Below are 10207 nucleotides of genomic sequence, written 5' to 3' on the forward strand. Positions count from 1 at the left end.
AGGCTTTTAATCATGGTTTAAACTAATCAAAACTATTTTAGCATGAAGTTTCTCAGTCTACCCATTAAAATATTAAGATAAGACAAATAAAATATGAATTCTCATACTTTTATTTCATTAATAGCTCAGACAATATCATAATTGGCTTTGGTATGGGGGGCAGTGCCCCCACTGCCCTCCCAAAAGTACTTCCCTAATCAATAACACTGGCATATTTTATGATCTGTCAGTGCATGTTATTTTCTGTTGAGACAGCTTGGTCTAGGATAACCTTAAGCGTTGTGAAACCGGGGGATTATAATCTGTTTCCGCAGTCACGGCCCATTTAACTGCACTCTACACCTATACTGTTTACATGTAGGAGCTTTATGATAGTTGAAAGAAGTTACACTAAACAATACAAACTATAAAAGCCTTTAATCGTGTTGTGGCCTACTTTCACTTTCCCGTGAAACAAAAGACTTGTTGTGTGCACAGTAAAACGGGGTCAATAATCAGGAAAATACGTCTCTCCGCTCTTGCTATAAAGATTGAAGTTGTTACATTTTATCTCTCAAGGTTGCCCTTTACATAAAAGTATTTTGCCGATGGTACAGCGATTGGTATCAGACCATGATATTGATACCTTTAGTATCATCATGCCTGTGTCTTTTCTCCTGCAGGTCTCAACACGACATGCGTAATGTATAAAGTCTCATTTCTTCACCTTCATGGCGTGTTTCTCTTCTCTTCCACGCTAATGGTAATGGAGGAAGAGAGGCATGTCTGCTCAGATATCATCTGTGTTATGCGTCTGAGATGTTGGCTTTCTCTGTGCTGAACTGTTTCCAGTCGCCTCAGCTTCAGCCTCTGAGGCCAAATATCCTTCAGCAAGCTTGGATTTCTATACATCAAAAGTGGAAATGAAATGTAAAGGCAGTAAAATAGGCAGTAATTCACTCCAGCAATGATGTGTTTGATTGATGAAATATAGTTTTCAAGCATTTGCAATGATGTCATACACTTCATTCACCCTCACGTCGTTGCAAACCTGCATGATTTTCTTTCTTCTTGGGAACCCAAAAGTAGATGGTCTTCAGAATGTGTAAGCTGTTATTCATGTGCGACATGCATTCATTTGTCAAAACCACTCAAAAGATTCAAACAAAAATTCATGCATTATACGCTCTCAAAAATAAAGGTGCTTAAAGGTGCAGTGTGTAAATTTTAGAAGGATCTTTAGACAACAATGCAATATAATATAGATAACTGTGTTTTCAGTGTTGTATAAAGACATTACAAAATAAACTGTATTGTTTTTATAACCTTAGAAGGAGATGTTTTTATCTACACACTCCGCGGGTCCCCTTACATGGAAGCCACCATTTTGTGCCTTCATGTTTCTACAGTAGCCCTAAACGGACAAACTTTTCTATAGAGCGCGTTTGTCACTACTGAGATGTCCTGAGATGGCTACAATAGCTTCTGTGCTTCGAAAGGGAGGGGTGCAAGTGACACGCCACCCACTGGCCTGGCATGCATAATTCAGCGTAGACGTAGATTGATTTGACAATGTTGTTCTGTGCACGTGAATTTTTCACACACGCAAAGGAAAAACTTTATGTGCAATTGACATAACCGACGTATAGCCTCAATAACACCAAACATTGTTTATTCTGATGTGTCTCATAATCTAATGCTGCATTCACACCAGCCGCGGTTGAGGCATCACGCGCGTTTAGCACGGCGCGGTAGACGCAAATCCACCTCCTTCGCGTGTCTAGTTCGCACAAATGATGCAAATTGAGCATTGCAGCAGGAAACGCCTGAGTTGAAAAATCTGAGCTTTGGCGGAAACGCACAGTTGACGCACAGTTAATGTGGCATTCACACCAGATGCGAAAGAGGCGGCAAGCGCGAGTGATTTATATGTTAAGTCAATGCAAAGACGCAAATAGGCATCCTGCGGCGTGGTACGTGCGAAGTGCGGAGCGTTGCCGCGGGAAACGCGCAAGTTGAAAAATCTAAACTTTGGCGGATATTCGCGCTGCGTTAACCAATCAGGAGCTTGCTCTATTAGTTAAGTGATTAGAGCAGCAGAGTTACAGAAGCCTCGAATGACTAGAATTCCACGTGCGGCTTTCGCGTGCAAATGAAGCGAGTAAACTCAAAATGTTTAAGCATCCAATTACGAATAGCGCGTTTTTGCAGCCTCTCCGCGTCTGGTGTGAATGCCACATTATGGGCTATTTTTAACTTTGTAGCTTTTATGCTTTGTGGAAAAAAAGAAAGAAATGGCATATTGGTAAATCATGGTGGATTTTTTTACTACTTCAATTAGCCTACGGTAATTCCTCAAATAAAAGCCGTTATTCAAATAAACGCCGGGCCTCTGATAGTGGCCGGGGGCGTGGTCATCGCGGACAAATAAAGGCCGGTCTCAAATTAAGGCCGGGGAAAGATGAGTGCCGGGGGAAATGAGTGAGAGCTTAGCGCGTCAACTATAAATGCCTCGTACGTTTGGTGAGACGCGCGCGCGATAAACAAAGTTTAGTTACGCACAGTGTGAGCGTATTCGCGCCAGAGCGTGTTTCAAAAGGAGAGATGTCAACTGCGCGAGCACTCACCTTCATCTGCCTTGGTTATCTCTGAAATGCATTCAAATTCATCATAATGCACAGCTGCCAATAGATGGCAGTAGCTACATTGGATGGGTCTCATTTAGTGCTAGTGACGGACTTTTCAACAACCTTGAAAAAATATACTGTTAAGAAATGAATGATCTCTATAGAACGCTATCGCTTTTAATTTAACGGCTAATTTGAAACAATTATTTATCAAACAGATGGAATTTGAAATAAAGGCCCGTCTCTAATAAAAGCCTGCTTCAAATAAAAGCCTGTTACCTTCTGCAGTTTAGGTAAATAAAGGCCCCGGTATTTATTTGAGGAATTACGGTATGTTAATGCGAATCTTCAAAATCTTTTTCTCTTTCTCCCCCATTGATGAGTTATCTTCTTGTCAATTAAGAGAAAACATTTTCCTGCACATGACGCTTTCTTGGCGAGTTTTTACGGTAATCTGTTTTTCCATTGTTTTTCACTAGATGGCGCTCTTACCCAATAAAAAAAGAAACTGAAGCAAAAATAAATGTAATTATTTTTAAACTCTGTGTATATTTTGATAATTGTTCTCAATCTGATCTCTAACAAAATTCCTTTACAAAATTCAGTTATTTCAGCTTTTTGCTCAAAATGTTGTATTTTTGAAGAAATTCAAGAGGTTTTAAAAGAGAACAAATATAGATAGGATGAAATGTTTTTTCTGTTTTGTTTGTTTGATTAAAAGCAGAGGGTCTGTTCTTTCATTTGATAAATTTGTATGTTTATATATTTATAGAAGAACATTTGAAGATTTTCGTTGCAAAACTATATAAATCCATTTTTTAACATTTTTGACAAAACATTTTTATTATTATGTTATCATGTTATTATTTTTTTTTGGTGCTACTTAGCTGTATTTTTTAAGTTATGAAGGTTTAAATCAAAACAAACCAACTGCAGTTGCATTGAAATTAATTGGAATGCACAACCAAAAAACGAGATTTCTGAACAATTAAAAAAACGGTGGTTATCTCGTTTTGCAACGAAACTCTTCATTTTCCTGGAAGGCATTTTGTGAAACGGGGTTTTCATAGACTGGGTCACATTTATTTAGTTCAGGGCACACACTGTGCAATTATTACTGGTCCCAAATATCCACTTAACCATTAGGCCTGTAATACACACAAACTATTTTTTTGTCCATTTAAAATACATCACTACTATGGCACTAGGATGGTTGCAGGCTGTTTTTATGGGTATTAGGTCCCAAAAGATCAATATATCTATAAGTCTGATCTCTGATTAAGTATTAACACAAAGCACACAATCAATTAAAAACGTAGAGTAAGAAGTGTAGATCAAATCCCAAACCCAAATAAGTATGAGCAATAAAGTAATAAATCACAAACACCACTAATACAAATTTCCTTTTGCCCTACAAAACTGTTTTTTATGATAGGCTATATAGTCAATAAAGATTTTATATGGCGTAATATTTGTGCAACTGCAGGCCCTCGGGACAACTTACAATATAACCTTATACCTCAAGGATTAATGTCAAAAGAAAAAATGCAAAAGTCTTCCTTTAAAATCAAAGTGTGTCATCAGTTATGAAAGCAAACAGATGAGAAACATATCGGTCATGTCAAATACATAAGCTTCGAGTGAAACATTTTGATTCAAGGATTATATTGCCTGAGGAACCACAATTGTGCCCTTTCAATAATATTTACCTCTCCGTTGTTTTATCAATCCATGACAACTGTTAACACTTGCTCATGGAGGATTTGTGAAATTGCACTTACAATTCGAAGGGATTAGATTACTTTTTATTAAAAATATGACCCTTTTATTCACTACGGTAGATGATGCACTTCTGAACATGTTTGAGCTCAGCTTAGACATGCAGGAATATTAACACAAGCACTTTATCACGTGCCAGTGTTTTGAAGCTGAAGCGCAACAATTTAAAATTAATTAGGATTAATTCATATTAAACAATATTATACAAATATTATTATTGTTTTTTATGTTAACAAATGTTGGACCACAAATCAGTGGCCCAGGTATATTTGTAGCAATAGCCCACAATACATTGTTTGTAAGGGTCAAAATTGTTGATTTTTTATGGCAAGAATCATTAGGATATCTAAAGATCATGTTCCATGAGGACATTTTGTACATTTCCCACCGTATATTTATCAAAAATGTATTTATCATTAATAATATGTGTTGCTTATGACTTCATTTAGACAACTTTAAAGGCGATTTTCTCAATATTTTGAGTTTTTTGCACCTTCAGATTCCAGATTTTCAAATATTTGTGTGTCAGCCAAATATTGTCCTATCCTAACAAATCATACATCAATTAATGCTTATTTATTCAGATTTTAGATGTATACATTTCAAATGACCCTTTTGACTGATTTTGTGGTCCAGGGCCACAAATACTATTTGTTATAGTAAAGTGTTGCCAATTTAATAAGCTTCTCATTTTAACAATGATAAAGAAATAAAGTGTGTCAGTCATTGCTTGCCATTATTCCTTTTTAGGGTCACCTGTACCTGCCATATGTAATATTTTGAAGTACACACATGTAAGAAAAAATATTAGGTTACAATTTATGGTATGAATCTAGCTCCTATATAAGGTAAAAATTATATTATGGAAAGGAGAGTCCTCTGGGGCTATTTTGGGGATTTCCGCCTGGATTTGGCCTACCCAATTTCAAAAGCTTTCCATGCTCACATGCAGAGGTGTACATACAAAAGTTTGATATCATTTTACAGGAAACCCTTTCAAATTTCATAAAACACTGTTGAAATGCTAACCATGATGTGTTGTCAGTCCTCTAATAAACACAAAAAAAATAGGCACTTTTTTCTAAAGTCTGTATTTGAAAGTGTATAACTCTGGCCCTGAGTGGGAACGAAACCTGCAGACAGTTTTGTTTGATTCCAGCAATTGTCAGCTCACAGAGGAAAAAGGATTTTTTTCACTCTCATAATCTATGCAAAAGTTATTTTACCCCAACTGAAGGGAGGAATAAGGCCATTTTTGTATACAATTTCCTAAAAACATTTGAAGTGGAATAAATGCAATATCTTTATATCATTTTACAGAAAACACTTTGAAGTTACATAAAAAGCTGCTATTTGTGACAAATATTGTTATTTATGTTGTTTTTCATATGATGAAACACCAAACTGTCTTTTTTATGTTGTAAATACTGTCTCTGATAGTGTATAACTCTGGTTCTGTGTGCTCTAGCACAGTGGTTCTCAAACTTTTTTCGTGTGTGGCCCCCCTTGTGTACGGTGCATTCCTTCGCGGCCCCCCAAAGAAAATTTCTAACTGTTCTAAAATCTATCATTTTAATTAAACAAAACATATTAAGTTATACAAAGTAGTGCTGTTGGTTAGTAGCCTTATTTTTTTTAGGTTTCATTACACAGAATTCATGATAAATTAATGTATTTTATAAAATGTCATAAAACTGGGGCCCCCCTGGCACCATCTCCCGGCCCCCCTTGGGGCCCCGGCCCCCAGTTTCAGAATCACTGTTCTAGCAGACTGCAGACAGTTCTGGTTGTTACCAGCAGCAGACAGTAAACACCCCAAAAAAGAATGATCTCTTTAGCATGTCGAATTTAAAAATTATTCATATTTTACTGAAAGGAGTGAAAATAAATTTTTCGTATAAAAATAGTTTTTTTGTTTTGAACATATAATAAATAACAAGGGATTATTCATGCACACAACCAAAGAAAATGCTGTGAATGGACTCATTTTTTAGAGTAGGACCTAAGAGAAAAGATGGTGTATCATTTGTGGCTATCTGAGGAAGTTCACGCTTAAGTTTCACGTACATTTACAAAAGACGATTTTTTACCTCATTATTCACTACGATTGTTGGATATGTGTTGATAATAGATAAAAAATACAACCCAGTCTCATTCCTGAGAGTGAGAGCTTTCATTTGATATAAGACTTGCCCATGTTTGTCATACTTGAAAAATATGAAATATGTGAATATTAAATGATATAAAAAACATATGGGGGGGGGGGGGTGATAGTGTAAATTAAGTGTAACTAACTTTCTCACAGTAAAAGATATGTCAAAGTGATGCATATCTGCAGAAAGTAGAGAGTCTAAGCTTTTAAACAGTATCTCTTATGTGGTTCTGGGTCCATGGCACACCATTAAACATTAAAGGAATATTTTATATTATTAATAATAGTAATAATAATTAATTGTGGACCCGGTACAGGGTCCACAGAGTTAAATTGGATAAGGTGGTTTTGAGATAAGAAGCCTGCAGTGACCCGAGTCGACACCTGGAAAAAATGTTAAAGTGAAACTAAACTTGAAAATCTGCCTGGGCCTGTAGTAACAACTATGTACAAAATAGGCTTAATAGAAATTATCTATTAAAACATTTTTGCAAAAAAGTTTTATTTTACACAGTTTATGTGCCGATGTTGAACCAATTGTCCAAAAAAGCTGATATCCTGAATTTGGCCCTTTTTGAGCATGCATTTGCTATTTCACAATACAGATATCTGGGAAACTCCAAGAATAACATTGACAATGTTGCATGTCAATACAGGATTACAACAGTTGCTCCAGGGAAAGCATTTTAAGGTTTAATACAAATCATCCTTATGATAATTATTCAAATCTTTTAATTTCACACTTGGTCATACTTAACCAGTACTGTTGTCACAACTTTAACACCTTCCCCGGAGCGCTGAGGTTTTTTTTAAGTATACACAATCCAAAATCTAATTGCTGCCGTCACGATTATAAAACTGAAACTATACTTGTGTAAAACTCAAAAGACCTTTTCAAACTTGTAAATGTGCCAATATAACGTGGCTGAAAGAAATTACAAACAGCTTTTGACAGGAGATGGGTTTGAACAGAGCTATATGTCCTGACCTAATAGTTTCTTCAGACCTAATGCGATAATAAATTGTCAATGAAAGTAAATGTCAAAATGCCAATCTGATCTGGATGTGTTTTAGTTCGATCCCTCCAGCGCTTGACAGATAACCCTCAACAAAAAGGATGGGTGACTCATATATTTTCATGGTTGTCTGTGCCTCCTATATTTCATCAAATAGCAGCAAATCAAACTGAAAGAATTTGGCACTGCCTGTGAATATTTTCGCTGTATTGTGGTTAATCAATCATGGGTGTAAAAATCTTGATACTTCATTGCTTCACCGCAGCGTTTTATTATTAATGATCTCAAACTGAATAAAGCAGCTATTAAAACCCTTACATTTTGCCAGCTGGGTCTTTTAACAAAAATTGATGCTGTATTATTGTAAAAAATGACTTAAACTGAATATAACGGGTGTGTTTCCTACATGGCTGTATTAGCAAATAATCAAATTTTGATGTAAATAAAATCTTGCATGTCCTGTTCACAGTCAGTGGTATATACTTGTCATTTTTAATTGACATATTAGTAAGAAGCTAAAACAAAAAGTTATGTCCCCAGGTTATGCACCAACCCTATTACATCATATATTTCCCCTTGTGAAGTAATTAACCATTCTGTTAATCAAAAACAATTTGTCATAATGATAACATCGTCCTTTTTGGAGTTGAGTCTCTGTTTGTCAGTGGATGATCTTATAACCCCCACCCTGCTACCAAGATCATTTATAGCGAAAAAACAATGATGATTTTAAAGTAAAAAAATCAGTTTTACAATTTACATTGCCTATGAAAATGGCTGTGCAAAGATAGGTCACACTTTTAAATAAAAATTTAAGCATTAAGATTTTTCATTCTTTTTCTCATCACTTAATGTCCCAGTTACAATAATTAATTAAAATGCAAATGTGACCCTTTTTACTTTGTGTGAATACATTAATAAAAAAGTTTGTATGTAATGAATATGAGCATTTATGGATATCAGAAAACAAAACAGTGCATTGTTTCATTTTTGCAACAATGCAAATGCAACTTCAGATGAACAATCTTGAAAATTTGTGTCTAAGTACACTGCGCATTTCACAAGTGCTACATGCTTGACTTTGATTACAATCTGGCGCCCTCTTCTGGTCATCAGTGTCTTCAGTCGTAAAGTCTTAAAGGGAAAATACTTTTTTAAAGATGCAAAATAAATCGTTGGTGTCCCTAGAGTACGTATTTGAAGTTTTAGCTCAAAATATCATATAGATAATTTATTATAACATGTTTAAAATGCCACTTTGTAGGTGTGAGCAAAAATGTGCTGTCTTGGGTGTGTCCTTTAAAATGCAAATGAGCTGCACTTCCATGGTTGGATAGCACAATGGACGCGCAAGCTCAAATAAAAAAAAAAAAAAATTCGCAGCGCCCAGCTTTGACTCAGGAAGTTGCTCAAATCCCCGTCACACCACAGAGTGCCACTCATATAGTTTAACATTAAATAACATCATATTTGTCCCAAATCATTAACGATTAACATTGGCTGCTAACGTATATTTTGCATTTTGAAGTAGACGCTTTCTGACTAAGCTTGCGCTATTTAATGTGCACTTCCGGTTTACGATACCTCTGAGTTGTCCTAGATGCGACTCGACACGGCGCTGAGCTGCGCGTCCGGTGTGCGACCCCCTTAAGGGGCGGTATTGTACCCTTCTGACATCACAAGGGGAGCCAAATTTCAACGATCCAATTTTTTTACATGCTTGCAGAGAATGGTTTACCAAAATTAAGTCACTGGGTTGATTTTTATCACATTTTCTAAGTTTATAGAAGCACTAGGCACCCAATTATAGCACTTAAACATGGAAAAAAGTCAGATTTTCATGATATGACCCCTTTGAAATGAGAATCCAACAAGATTTTCAAAGGGAAAGTGAGTGTTGCCACAATGCTCGGGTATTGATCAAGCGGACCTTGAAATTGTTTCAAAACACATGAGTGCCCTGTGAACTATTTAGTACTAAATTGTGGAGTTACACCCTTAAACAGTTTTTTTTCCACATTTCTGTGTTCAGGATTATTTGGCATGGCCCCGTCCCTGACACAATCTCAGGTTTTATCTGTATTTGAAGGCAGCTTTTCTTCTAGTGGGTGTGGTTTCATTGCAGCGGTCACGCCCCCAGCGTTTGAGAGCAGAGAATGGTGCTTATTTTTTCAAAATTTTAAAAACGTATTTTATTTACGTGGCGGGTTTTTTACCCAGTCACACAAAATTATGTACCTATAGTCACGTAATTTTATGATTCTTTTTCGGGATACTGTCACGAACTTCTGCGTTTTTCCGTGATCGTATCACGAATTTCTGTTTATGTGTCATTGTCACGTATTGGTTACTCAACTCTTTTGTCCCATTTTCTTACCAGTGTCGCTTCGGTTTAGAGTTAGATTTACGTAAAATGACATCCTTACCCAAACCCAACTCTAACCCCAAAGGCAAGCGACAATGTTTTAAAATTTAGAAAATATAAAAAATAAATCTGAAAAAACAGTATAAACCAATACTTAAAGTGACATCCTAATGCAAACATCAAATCTAACCCTAAACCGAAGCGTCAATGGTAAGAAAATAGGAAAAAGCAATTGAGTAACCAATACGTGACAATGACACATAAACAGAAATTTGTGATACGATGACAA

Source organism: Misgurnus anguillicaudatus, chromosome 2, assembly GCF_027580225.2.
Source record: "Misgurnus anguillicaudatus chromosome 2, ASM2758022v2, whole genome shotgun sequence".
Lineage (NCBI taxonomy): Eukaryota > Metazoa > Chordata > Actinopteri > Cypriniformes > Cobitidae > Misgurnus > Misgurnus anguillicaudatus.